The 14638-nt window shown below is 40.5% G+C and overlaps 1 long non-coding RNA gene across 1 annotated transcript; it reads left to right on the top strand.

Annotated features, from left to right (window-relative positions):
- The first annotated feature begins 7472 nt into the window (after positions 1 to 7472).
- LOC146384330 (uncharacterized) lies at positions 7473 to 10599 on the top strand. Its single transcript, XR_014800853.1, has 4 exons — positions 7473 to 7581; positions 8587 to 8802; positions 9308 to 9404; positions 9510 to 10599. It is a non-coding gene; the product is annotated as an uncharacterized LOC146384330 (long non-coding RNA).
- Positions 10600 to 14638: the final 4039 nt, after the last annotated feature.

Below are 14638 nucleotides of genomic sequence, written 5' to 3'. Positions count from 1 at the left end.
ACACTTACACCTTTCACATCAATACATTTATAACATTAGACAACAATGTCTAATATTAAACGGCAGTTTTCAAGGGAAAAATGCTATCCAAACATACTTGGTCCTATATGAAAAAGTAATCCCACCGAAAACCATACCTTGTGTGTCACCTCTGACACCAAGAACTGCAGCAAGCGTTTGGTGCTAGAGGTCACATTTGGACTCTGGACCTCTGTGGAGTGTGCAGATGATCTCATTACTGTCTAAAAATCCAAGGAGTGCTGAATCATTGAAAAATACACAGTAACAGGTGTGTAGCATCGCTAACTAGGTAGCAACAAGCCTCTAACACAGTGTGTGTATGCTAGCGGCTAATCTAGCAAACAAATGAACAGAGTGCTTTTAGGTGTTGCACAAGGATAAGATGATAAGCTGTGTGTCTTTTTTATAATGACCTGCTTGAATTTACCTTAATCCAAGGAGTGGTCAGTGTGGGGAAATCTGCCATGAGCAGATAAAGTGGATGAGTGGGACTAGGTAGGTGTGCCGAAAAGAGGCAACAAAGCTGATGCTGAAGAGTGTGGTGAGAACATAGTGGCGCCAACAGCAGGTTTCAGGCTAGCAGGAAGACTTTGGCGCAGTAACACCTACAACGTTGGCAGTCCCATTTTGTGAAAGCCAATAAAAAAATAGCTATGTTTCCATGTGTCATTTGTGTGGAACAATACTGCACAAGAAGCTAAATAGATTTAGAAAAACGAAAAAAAAAATTGTTGAAGAACACAAGATAAATGTCCTTTTTTTATACCATGAACTGGCCTGCTGTGTGGTGCACAGCGTTAACAGGCCAGCATTCAGACCCCAGAGTTTAACGGCCAAGTTCGAGTCTCTGACGGTCCGTCTGCTATAGCGGGGTAGGCCGAGCGAAAGACGAAGCTCCGGGCTCCTCCTTTTTCTCGCTTTTTTTTTTTCATTCACATTTATTTACATTTATTTAGATATCAAGCTGCAAGTAAAAGCTCAGGGAAACACTTTTAAGGCGCCCTTTAAGGTACCCTATATATGTCCTTTCACATCTTATCACTTCATACAGTGCTATGGGCCAGTCTACACCTGCTACTTTCTGCACAAGCTTTTATCACACTCGACCCACTGTTTACAGGTAAGAAATACAGTGTCAGTAATGTTAAAGTGGCTGTGTGGAGTAGCACAACCACTGCTAATATAACACTTTTCACATGCATTTCTACATATTACAGTGTCTTTTACCGTCTTTATATGGTGCTAGCTTAAAGTCATGCTGTAAATGTTAGCTTGTAGTGAAACATATTCAAACCATGTTAGGACAGAAATATTGGCTTCTATCATGACTAGTTAATAGAGATAGTAACTGCCCACGCGTTACTGTAATCCGATTACTTTTTTCAAGTAATGTGACACACTGTTTACAGCAGTGTGTCATGTTCAGGAAGTGAACACGCTGACTGAAGCGGTGTTCACATTCATCCTTTAATCATGACAAAACGTGAGGAATCGCACTGAGCTGAGACCTTGACAACAGACAAATCAGAAGCCACAGAGTGTCAAGTGTCAGCCGACACCAATCGGGACAATGATAAGAAAGAAATTCATTTACAGACACGTGAAAAAGCAGTTTAAGGTTCTAGATCTGGATGATTACAACACATCATTATTTATTTAAAGCAACCCAAAATGCACAAATGACTATAACCAAGTACATCCTGTGATTCAGCAGCTGATAGAACCAACTTTAGCAGCAAAAACTTGAGGTAATCATTTTTTATTAGTGTTTCACAGCCAGAGATGGGCAGTAACGCGGGGTAAAGCGTTACTGTAATCCGATTACTTTTTTCAAGTAACGAGTAATGTAAGGGATTACTATTGCAAAAAAGGTAATTAGATTACTGTTACTTTCCCGTAAGCAGGCTGCCTTATTGCGTTACTAAAACCATAATTTCTTTGCCAGAGTGTCTCATGACAATAACAGCTGTGTGCAGATCAACAATGGATAATCTATCAAGGAGTGCAGAGAGAGTATGACCGTGCAGCGTTTAAAGCGTTGAAGTACTGACCTTACTTTGAGTTTGATTCCGTAAAAAGTAACAAAAACTTTTAGAAACTTCTTTTTACAGCGAAAAAAACCCTTAACTTCCGAGCAAGCACCGAGTAGCTACTACGGGATTGGAAATTCACAGAGAGACTGGCGGATTCTTCCACTGACCGCTGCAGCACACCTTCACCAGGTTCAGGGCAAACATCCGCCTGCTATACAGGTGAAAATAGAGCAACAGGACCGCTGAGTCTTTGATTTTATTTATTTTCTGCTGTGTTTCACTTGCATTTATTTGAAAGACTGAGTGTAAACACAAAAAATATATATTTTATGTGCTGGAATGTGCAGAAAATAGGTTTAAACGTTAAACAAATTTCTTCTAGTCAGAATGTTGCATATAATTAAATTTTTGCTTGATGCATAAAGTTAAAAGATTCAAACTAATAAAACAAGTTTTAAAAACAGACTCTTCCATTTGATTACATTTTGTATGATGGATTATGCAGAAAAAGTAGAATTGGGCTGAAAGATCTATCGCTTTATCACCTATTCAGGTTGTAAATCATGTTTTTAAAAAGTAACTAAGTAATTAATTACTTTTGAAAATAAGTAATCAGTAAATTAATGGGATTACTTTTTGGGGGAAGTAATTAGTTACTGATTTACTTTTTTCAAGTAACTTGACCAACACTGCTAGTTAAGTTACTACCATAGTTAATACAGTTACGCGTAACATGATAGTGCTAACCCATAACCCCGAACTCTGTAATACTGTAAATGATGAGTGATTTAAGTTAACACTAAACATTAAACAGTGTCTCCTGAACATTTATAATCAGGTGTGAGTCTGGCTGCATTGACTTTTGAAGATGCAAATTTAGCATGATGGCTGATGGTGCTGTGTAAGCTTCTACTTACCTTCTACACTGTGTTTAACACACATTTCAGAATAGCAAAGAGGAGCACTGTTGCTTCATCCTTAATACTTTAGAGGAGAACTAGACTGCAGATCAAAAGGTCCTTAATAGCTTTTTGTCCTCCCCGACCCTCAAAGCCAAACCAGCCATGAGAGCTGATGGGACACGATTTGTAAAAGTGACATTATCAGAAACAAAGGGGAGCAACAATACTTCATATTTGGATTCTTTAGAGAAAAGTATTTGAAAAGGCTGTCTGCTGTTTTGGATTGATGTCGTTCTCCTGAGGCTCAAAGAAGTAGGGCAGTGTCACGGTCCTTTTGGCAGCAGAAAGCTGCTGAGTGCTGGAAAGAAGCACGGCCACACCAGCTGAAAGGTCTCACTGACACAGAAGCTGTTGGCCATCCTCTGTGTTGCCACTGTCTTCACCCTGCTGTTATTAAGTCTCAATAACATACATTTCTATATAGCTAAGCTTGATGAGCGATGCCTTGTTGGCTGACATTTATGCTGTGAGCGTGTGAGAACTTTAATAATTATAAAACCACATGAATTTGACAAATGTCCTTTTAACCGACAGCTCATAGTGAAGTACACTGAGCCACCCGGAGCTATAATATCAAAATAGAAGCTGCTACCTTTGTCAAGAGTGGCTGGATCTGAGTGCATACTACTTTCAGTTGTTCAAATTTTGCTTAATTTGTTAAAAGTCCTGTCTATGTGCAGAGAGTGTCTTCCAGAGGAATGGTTCTGTGGGGATTGTGATGTTCTACATCACAAACATCAGCCACTCCACAACAGAGAAAGTGTTATTGATGTTTTTTAAAGCCACGGTCAAAATTGCACCAATATACAAAATATTTCCTCATGAGATTCACTCAATTTTGGTTTTCATATGTGTCTACAGCCAGTTAGAAAGAATCTATTTAAGTGGTTTTCTCTTTCTTGGTAGCTCGCATTCTGCCAACAGTAAAGCTTTGAAACTGCTCCTGTGGGTTGCGTAAACTTCACAGTGTCAGCAGGAAAAATCGTGATTTTAATCAACATTAATAGTAAACAGCAACCTGCTATTTAGGTTTCTGTGATGGATTTGAACATAGTGTGATGGAGCATGTTTTCTGCCCTTGCTGTACAATCAGAACATGGTATTGCTTTAACAGAAGTCACCTGTGAAGGCAGTGGTGTATTATTCATGTTGCTTCTTTTTCTTTTTGGTCCAAGGACGTTATGATGTGCACCAGGCGATACACAGATGTCAAACATGCCAGCAGCAGTGCAGCCCTGATTTAAAGGACCTGATTAGGAGTGGATATTGGCCAGCATCTGTCAACATGTCTATTCTTTACACTTTAGACCTCTTGAGCTCCTTCCTGGAACTAAAAGTATTTTCTCCATGATTCTCCAGGGAAGCTTTTGCAAAACTGTTGGAGCGTCGTACTACAGTGGCTTGCAAAAGTATTCGGCCCCCTTGAACTTTTCCACATTTTGTCACATTACAGCCACAAACATGAATCAATTTTATTGGAATTCTGCGTGAAAGACCAACACAAAGTGGTGTACACGTGAGAAGTGGAAGGAAAATCATACATGATTCCAAACATTTTTTACATTTAAATAACTGAAAAGTGGGGTGTGCGTAATTATTCAGCCCCCTGAGTCAATACTTTGTAGAACCACCTTTTGCTGCAGTTACAGCTGCCAGTCTTTTAGGGTCTGTCTCTACCAGCTTTGCACATCTAGAGACTGAAATCTTTGCCCATTCTTCTTTGCAAAACAGCTCCAGCTCAGTCAGATTAGATGGACAGCGTTTGTGAACAGCAGTTTTCAGATCTTGCCACAGATCTGAGGGGGGCGAATACTTTTGCAAGCAGCTGCAAGTGTGGGGGAAGGGTGAGTGAAGTATTTCTTTGATATTGTTTTTCAATAAGCAGATGCAAATATTTATTCCTCTGTTATATTTCTGTACATACAGACTGGGCGTGCCAAAAGCGATGCACTGCAGCACAGCTTTCTTGATGAGGAAGACCAGCTGTGCTGTGATGTCAGCTTCAGCTGCCAAGCATGCACACCTGAAATGTTGGCGGTTTCAGTTGATGGTAACAGAAAGCTATATCACTTTAAGCAAAAAGAAAGGTGCTCATTGTTGATGTTCTTTGTGCTTGTGTTTTTATGCACATATTTATAAAAACCTTCCATGGTTAGACTTTATTGTTTCTCTGATGTTGCTCTGATGACCGTGACTTTTTTGATGCCGTTTTTTTTTTTAAAGTATGTTTATTGAGATTTTTTGATATAAGAAAAAAAAAGAAAAAAAAGACACAACACCCCCCCCCCACCCCCAAAAAAAACCAAACAAACAAACAAACAAAAAAACTAATAAAACAAAGCAGACAACACAACAGCAAGGGCAAAAACACACAAATAAGGCAAAATATTACGCTGCAACAACAAAAATACTACTTCAGCACCGGCAATAAACAGAAATAAAACGCTGAGGTGGTACGCTGAATTATTTGCGATCGATCAAAGAGAACTTTGTTTTAATACATGATCTAAAAATGGCTGCCACACATCAAAGAAATGACTAAGTTTGTCCGCTGATGTGTACCTAATCCTCTCCACGTGCAACAGAGCAGTCAGTTCTGTTAGCCACATTTTGAATTGAGCTACAATATCCGACTTCCAGAGAGTCAAGATCATTTTCTTAGCAATTACCATCCCGAACAAAAATGTAGTTTGTGCAGCAGAGCTGAGGTGTAAAAGGGAAGAGGAAGATCCAAACAATGCAGTTATTGGGTCCGGCTCTGATGTGCAATTGTAGATATCAGAAAAACATTTAAAAATGTCCAACCAATAGTTATGCAATTTGGGGCAAGTCCAACATAAATGAGTGAGAGAGCCTTCTCCAAGTTTACAACGATCACATGTGGGACTAATAGAAGGAAAAATGATGGCGTTTTTGTTGCTGAAGACAGCAAAATGTCTGCATTTGTTGACACTTTACAGAAGGCAGTGAAAAATGCAAGTTTAGGTGATTTTGTTTTTCATTTTGGTTAATTTGACATAATAGTTTTTACTATAGTAACCAAATGACTGTCTTCTGCAAAATGACTACTGTTAAATTAGAGTAAATGGAAAATCTTGTCATTTACTTTATAATTTCTTGCTATTTTATTATATTTGTTACATGTCGTAGACACGGGGAAGAGGCACATGTGGGGATTCCCAGTGGACAGCAGCACGAGAGACTTCAAGGAAGGCCTCCAAACTGGATGAAGAGGAGATGGAGGTCGCTGTGTGTCGACATAGATTGTGTCTTTTGTGTCACTTTTACTTCAGGGACGGCAAACTGTGGTGTGTTTCAGGAACGGTTACATGCCTGACAACTACACTTCTGTACAGGTCCAACTTTTGATTTGCACTCAGAATGATTACATCAAAGAGTTTAGTTAAAAACACTAAAATGAAACCTGCAGACTTGCTTAAAGTGATTCGTATTCATGAGAAACTGGAGCGTCATTATCATTGAGTTTATTTCTTTCCCTGTTAAGCAACACCAAGTCTAGCCCTGATTGGCTGATATAAGTGACCACAGACCTGTCGCCGTCTCAGTTTGAATGGGTGATTAGAGACCAACACATGTTTGTTGCTGCTCCATGTTTTCTGCAACATTGTGTGTAGTTACTGCAGCTGTGTGTGCATTCTGCTGGCAGGAACAGGAAACAAGTGAAAGAAAACTGGCGAGCATCCTGGAAGGAAAACTTAATTGGACATAACAAGTTAAAACAGTTTGCAAGTTTCAAGCCAAACTGCTGAATCTACCGTCCAGGTTCTCCTTGATAGCGTGACTCTGTGTTGTTCTCCTTCATTCTTCTGTCTCTGTCTGTCAAATCTCAGCGTATTATAAACCAACTGTTGTCACCCTCTGCTGGTCAGTGTGCTGGCTGTTTTCTCGGGAATCTCAACCACAAGAAAGTTTATACGAACGAAGCTAAAAAACCTGTGACAGTTTGTGAAACGTCATTAGCAGCAGTGAAATAAGATTCCAAAAGTTAGTGAAATGATAGAGGCTATTTTATGCTGGATAAATTCTTCTAGCACAAAGTGGCCCAATAAACTGAATTTTTTAATACAGAAATACATCTAATGATAAAAAGACAAGCAGAGAATTCATTGTCTGTTTTCAATTGCAGAGCTGGGATGCTCGTCTCCTCATGGAGCGCTCTCGAGCTGTGAAGTGTCCAGATATCAGCGCTCACCTGGCTGATACCAAGAAGGTTCAGCAAGTGCTCCCCAGACCTGGAGTCCTGGACAGATTCTTCCCAGACCAGCCTCAAGCTGTGCAGCAGATCCGAGCGACATTGGCTGACCTCTACACTCTAGATATGGTGAGAAAAAGGGCACGGTTTTTTCATTGTTTGGAAAATTTGGCATTAGATAATCTTCACGTGGGTGTTGCTGTTCAGTGTAAGCAATATCATTTGCATTTTATTCCTCTGATTTATTTCTCTGTGGTTGCGCTCGTCTACAGGGTCCAGAGGGACAAAACAGTATCAGTGGCCTTGTCAGCAGCAGAACCGTTTGTCTTGAAGTCTCAGCGAGAAGGAGGAGGTACAGCGGGGGGATAGAAGCGTCTTTAAAAATGTTGAAAACTTCTGTTTATTGCTCACCATTTGTTAAACTAGGGAAGTTTAAGCAGTGCATGTGTGGATCTGCACACACATGCAGCATTTTCTTGCATTCCATGTATGAGCTAGCCTCAGTCAAAACAGTGACGACACATACATGACTGCCTGCTGTTTTGCGTTACTGTATATCTACTGTGATTCATGCATGCTGTACTGTGACTGAGATAATAGTGTATATGAGACACACTTGACAACAACATTGATCAGGATGTGAAAAAGCTACCAGATACAAGTTGTCAGCAGGTTATGGCTGACTAACCACCCTGCCTTACATCACTCTGGGCTAATACTGTAAAAAGCAATCATTAGTTTTCTTTGTAATATCAGATCATTTGTTTTGATAAATACATAGTCCAGTATCAGGGTTCATATGAGCTATTTTAGCAGTAATTTTACACCTCCACTATGATAGTATTTAGCTGTTAATCATGTTAGCAAGGAAGCTCGGGTTTGTAGTTCATTCTTAATTTAGCCACGCTGCATGAATTTGGATGATACGATTTTTGAAAATGGCAGTTTCATTTATCGGGCGTTTATAAAATCGTATTTCTTAGGCTGGCTTTTAAGGAAGGAGAAAAGGTATGTATCAGTTGGCTGGGAAGAAAGATGGAGGTGGAAAGGATGTGCGAGCTATGGGACAAAGTTGCTGAGACTAAGTTAAAAAGAGGTGAGGATCAGTGAGCAGGAGTGTGACTTTGTGCTGAAAAGAGCACAACAGATTGTCTGGAGAGAAGGTGAAGGAAAGTCAGCTGAAGCAAGACAGTTTGTGGAGTTTGTGTTGGACTGTATGTTATGCTGGGAGCCTGGGGATTAGTGGACTTTGATTCCAAGTTAATACTAGCTAGTGTTTCTCACTGGTTTTCGGGTAGTGGAGTAAAAGGGATTGGTGGCTGTTTCTAATGTTAGCCTTTTCTTGGTTTTCTTACAGGCAGGGTAAAGACATGGTGATGAATGAGTGGGCCGTCTGCTGAGGACCAAGAGCTCAGGACAGTCAGACGGGGGCGTCGCAGCGGGAGTCACCGTGCTCGACAATCCTCTGCTGTTCTGAGATGTCACACTCCTGCCTGCACATACAAACCACAGTGAAGTCAAAGTTCCACCTGCACCTCCACCTGTTCTTGCAACAGCATGAAAACTGACAGAGGTGAGACAGCAGAAAAGTTTTTGTCTATTTTGTTTTTTTTACTAAGTTAAGGAATTAAGTTAAGAAGAGTGATGAAATAAATTGTTTCTTGCATTTTTGATTTAATGATTGTGTTTAGGATTATTTCAGAAACATGGTTAGAGGATCTTTGTAAGCCTGTATTTACTTTAAAAGAAGGGAAGCACTTCTTCATTCTACAGAAAAGGAGACACATTACAGATGAGTTCATAAAAAGTGTCACTGTCACTCTTTCAGGGCTCTGTCACTTTTTCTTTTTCACTTGAACAGCATGGTAAAGTAGGCCTAGGCTGCCATCTTGTGGCAGTGTTTTGTTACTACAACATATGAAATTGTGTTTCTATTGGAAATATAATTCAGCACCACCGAGCCGCTCCCTCAGTTACAAACTGAACCTGTTTTTTAGACATATAAATTACTAAGTACAGTGAAGCTTTTGGTTTTGTAAAAGTGTTTCTTATTCAAAATGTATGTTGATTTTTATAAGGGTGAAGAGCAGTTAGCAGTGCATTCATGGACATCTTTAAACTATTAATTGAAGAATCTTTGGTTATGATGGCATGAACTAGAAACGTGAGCTCCAGGTGAGACTGCACAGAAGAACAAGTGTCCTTAAACTGCATCAACTGATGACGTCTTACAATTTTACTCTACTGTGTGTTTTTATCATTGAACGTTTCTGTCTTCAGGTTTCTCTCAGATCAAGATTGAATGTGATGACAAGGGTGATGGATGGTGTGACATGTGCTGCTGGCCCACAGAACCAGGTGAGTATGCTGTCCATGTGCTCTGCAACAATGAGGACATCCAACACTCTCAGTTAAGATTAGTTTTCATGATTGTTGCCTCAAGACCTGAGATCATGGTGGTGGACTTGTGATGGACACACTTTTCATGGCTGAAACCTCTCCTGTAGAGACTAAGCCAAGGCTTGAAGCCACTGGGGTGTTCGTTGGCGACGGTGACGCGATGTCACTGGTATGCATGAAGTTATTAAACTTGATACAGTCCAATAACTCCAGCCTTACTCATCTTGTCCTTCAGATTCTTTATTTCCAGGATTTAACAGCAGCGCAGAGGTCACAAACTGTTTGCTTCCTCCCAATCAACAACACAGCTGCCGCTAATTACGTGTGTCTACCTTAAATATCTTCACAAACTCAAAATGTGACCTCTAGCACCAAACGCTTGCTGCAGTTCTTGGTGTCAGAGGTGACACACAAGGTATCGGGTTTTCGGTGCGATTACTTTTTCATATAGGACCAAGTATGTTTGGATAGCTTTTTGCCCTTGAAAACTGCCGTTTCATATTAGGCATTCTTGTCTAATGCTATAAATGTATTGCTCTGTCAGAATCCTGCCTAGACGCAGTGATACCGTAGCGCTGTGGATCTTCGGTTGGTCTCGGATAGCCGGCCCGCCGGTGAAGGAGAGCCATTCGTGACTGGGCTGGGGGACGGCCCGACGACGGTCGCCCCTCTCCAATCACGCACTCATGTTTGTGGAGAACCTGGTGCTAAATAGCTTGTAAACGACCTGATTCTGGGTCAGGGTCTTGTGCGTAGCAGAGCAGCTAATCGCTGCGATCTATTGAAAGTCAGCCCTCGATCCAAGCTTTTGTAAGAAAAAAAAAAACAATTAAAACTGCTGGCTAAGGGTAAACGTAAATTCAGTAAAATCATAATTCACGTCGGCAGTAATGACACCCGGTTACGCCAATCGGAGGTCACTAAAATCAATATTGAATCGGTGTGTAACTTTGCCAAAACAATGTCGGACTCTGTAGTTTTCTCTGGTCCCCTCCCCAATCAGATCAGGAGTGACATGTTTAGCCGCATGTTCTCCTTAAATTGCTGGCTGTCTGAGTGGTGTCCCAGAAACGATGTGGGCTTCATAGATAATTGGCAAACCTTCTGGAGGAAACCTGGTCTTGTTAGGAGAGACGGCATCCATCCCACTTTGGATGGAGCAGCTCTCATTTCTAGAAATATGGACAAATTTATTAAACCCCCAAAAATATGACTATCCAGAGTTGGGACCAGGAAGCAGAGTTGCAGTCTTACACGCCTCTCTGCAGCTTCTCTCCTCCTGCTACCCCCCCAAAAACCCATCTCCATAGAGACTGTGTCAGCTTCCAAAAAGACAAAAAACAAACTAAAAACCAGCAACAAACAACTTAAACATAAACAATTACAAAGAAAGAACAGTACAGTATCCACATCTGAACCAAAGAGTAAAACAGTGAAATGTGGATTATTAAATATTAGGTCTCTCTCCTCCAAGTCTCTGTTAGTACATGACTTAATAATTGATCAACAAATTGATTTACTCTGCCTTACAGAAACCTGGTTGCAGCAGGATGATTATGTTAGTTTAAATGAATCAACACCCCCGAGTCATTCTAACTACCAGAAACCTCGAAGCACAGGCCGAGGGGGCGGTGTGGCAGCAATTTTTCACACCAGCCTATTAATTAATGAAAGACCAAGACAGACTTTTAATTCATTTGAAAGCCTGATGCTTAACATTGTCCACCCCAGCTGTGAAACTCAGAAACCAGTCTTACTTGTTATCATCTATCGTCCACCTGGGCCTTACACAGAGTTTCTGTCTGATTTCTCAGACTTTATATCTAATTTAGTTCTGAGCTCAAATAAAATAATTATTGTGGGTGATTTTAACATCCATGTAGATGCTAAAAATGACAGCCTCAACATGGCATTTAGTCTGTTATTAGACTCAATTGGCTTCTCTCAAAATGTAAAAGAACCCACCCACCACTTTAATCACACTCTAGATCTTGTTTTAACACATGGCATAGAAACTGAACATTTAACAGTGTTTCCTGAAAACCCTCTCCTGTCTGATCATTTCCTGATAACATTTACATTTACAATAATTGATTACACAGCGGTGGAGAGTAGATTTTATCAAAGTAGATGTCTTTCTGAAAGCGCTGTAACTAAGTTTAAGAATATAATCCACCCACTGTTATCATCTTCAATGCCCTGCACCAACACAGAGCAGAGCAGCTATCTGAACGCTACCCCAACAGAGGTCGATTATCTTGTTAATAATTTCACCTCCTCACTACGTACGACTCTGGATACTGTAGCTCCAGTGAAAACTAAGGTCTCTAATCAGAAGTACCTGACTCCGTGGTATAATTCTCAAACACGTACCCTAAAGCAGATGACTCGTAATCTGGAGAGGAAATGGCGTGTCACAAATTTAGAGGATCATCATTTAGCCTGGAGAAATAGTTTGCTGCTTTATAAGAAAGCCCTCCGCAAAGCCAGAACATCTTACTATTCATCACTGATTGAAGAAAATAAGAACAACCCCAGGTTTCTCTTCAGCACTGTAGCCAGGCTGACAAAGAGTCAGAGCTCTGTTGAGCCAACCATCCCTTTAACGTTAACTAGTAATGACTTCATGAACTTCTACACAAATAAAATTTTTATCATTAGAGAAAAAATTACCAGTAATCATCCCACAGATGTAATATTATCTACAGCTACTCTTAGTACCATTGATGTTAAGTTAGACTCTTTTTCTCCAATTGATCTTTCTGAGTTAACTTCAATAATTACTTCCTCCAAACCATCAACGTGTCTTTTAGACCCCATTCCTACAAAACTGCTCAAAGAAGTCCTGCCATTGATTAATTCTTCGATCTTAAATATGATCAACCTATCTCTAATGGTCAGCTATGTACCACAGGCCTTCAAGCTGGCTGTAGTTAAACCTTTACTCAAAAACCCATCTCTAGACCCAGCAGTCTTAGCTAATTATAGGCCAATCTCCAACCTTCCTTTCATATCAAAAATCCTTGAAAGAGTAGTTGTCAAACAGCTAACAGATCATCTGCAGAGGAATGGTTTATTTGAAGAGTTTCAGTCAGGTTTCAGAGCTCATCACAGCACAGAAACAGCTTTAGTGAAGGTTACAAATGATCTTCTTATGGCCTCTGACAGTGGACTCATCTCTGTGCTTGTCCTGCTAGACCTCCTGTTGACCATAATATCCTATTAGAGCGATTAGAACATGCTGTAGGTATTACAGGTACTGCACTGCAGTGGTTTGTATCATATCTATCTAATAGACTCCAATTTGTGCATGTAAATGGAGAGTCCTCTTCACACACTGAGGTTAATTATGGAGTTCCACAGGGTTCAGTGCTAGGACCAATTCTGTTTACATTATACATGCTTCCCTTAGGCAGCATCATTAGAAGACATAGCATACATTTTCACTGCTATGCCGATGACACCCAGCTCTATCTGTCCATGAAGCCAGATAACACACACCAATTAGTTAAACTGCAGGAATGTCTTAAAGACATAAAGACCTGGATGGCCGCTAACTTTCTGCTTCTTAATTCAGATAAAACTGAGGTTATTGTACTCGGCCCTGAAAATCTTAGAAATATGGTATCTAACCAGATTCATACTCTGGATGGCATTACCTTGGCCTCCAGTAACGCTGTGAGGAACCTTGGAGTCATTTTTGACCAGGACATGTCCTTCAACGCACATATTAAACAAATATGTAAGACTGCTTTCTTCCATTTGCGCAACATCTCTAAAATTAGAAATATCCTGTCTCAGAGTGACGCTGAAAAACTAGTTCATGCATTTATTACTTCCAGGCTGGACTACTGTAATTCATTATTATCAGGATGTCCAAAAAACTCACTGAAAAGCCTTCAGCTAATCCAAAATGCTGCAGCAAGAGTACTGACAGGGACTAGAAGGAGAGAGCATATTTCTCCTGTTTTGGCTTCCCTTCATTGGCTTCCTGTTAAGTCCAGAATTGAATTCAAAATCCTGCTCCTCACATACAAGGTCTTAAATAATCAGGCCCCATCTTATCTTAATGACCTTGTAGTACCATATCACCCTATTAGAGCACTTCGCTCTCGCTCTGCAGGCCTACTTGTTGTTCCTAGAGTATTTAAAAGTAGAATGGGAGGCAGAGCCTTCAGTTTTCAGGCCCCTCTTCTGTGGAACCAGCTTCCAGTTTGGATTCGGGAGACAGAAACTATCTCTACTTTTAAGATTAGGCTTAAAACTTTCCTTTTTGCTAAAGCATATAGTTAGGGCTGGACCAGGTGACCCTGAATCCTCCCTTAGTTATGCTGCAATAGACGTAGGCTGCCGGGGGATTCCCATGATGCATTGAGTTTTTCCTTTCCAGTCACCTTTCTCACTCACTATGTATTAATAGACCTCTCTGCATTGAATCATATCTGTTATTAACCTCTGTCTCTCTTCCACAGCATGTCTTTTATCCTGTCTTCCTTCTCTCACCCCAACCGGTCGCAGCAGATGGCCGCCCCTCCCTGAGCCTGGTTCTGCCGGAGGTTTCTTCCTGTTAAAAGGGAGTTTTTCCTTCCCACTGTCGCCAAAGTGCTTGCTCATAGGGGGTCATATGATTGTTGGGTTTTTCTCTGTATCTATGAAGCGCCTTGAGGCGACTTTTGTTGTGATTTGGCGCTATATAAATAAAATTGAATTGAATTGAATTGAATTGTATCTACCAACCGTGGGGTGAGTAATTTAATGTGAACACTGGCTTCTGCCTTGAATGTTTTCCACTCGTGAATAATCTCTCTTACTGTAGAATGATGGACTTTAAGTTTTTTGGAATGGTCTTATAACCCTCCCCAGATTGATGTGTAGCAGCATTTGCTCCTTCAAGGCCATCGCTGATGTCTATCTTCTTTAGAGTTGTGTGAACAAACATCATAAAGCTTCAGACCAGCAAACTGGAAAACGTTCTGATTTTATAGACATGTTCAACACTAGCTGACGAT

This window comes from Perissodus microlepis, chromosome 7, assembly GCF_051167445.1.
Source record: "Perissodus microlepis isolate ML-2025 ecotype Zambia chromosome 7, ASM5116744v1, whole genome shotgun sequence".
NCBI classification, from domain to species: Eukaryota; Metazoa; Chordata; class Actinopteri; order Cichliformes; family Cichlidae; genus Perissodus; species Perissodus microlepis.
Note: the sequence above shows the minus strand (reverse complement) of the source record. Positions and strands in the feature narration are given on the sequence as shown.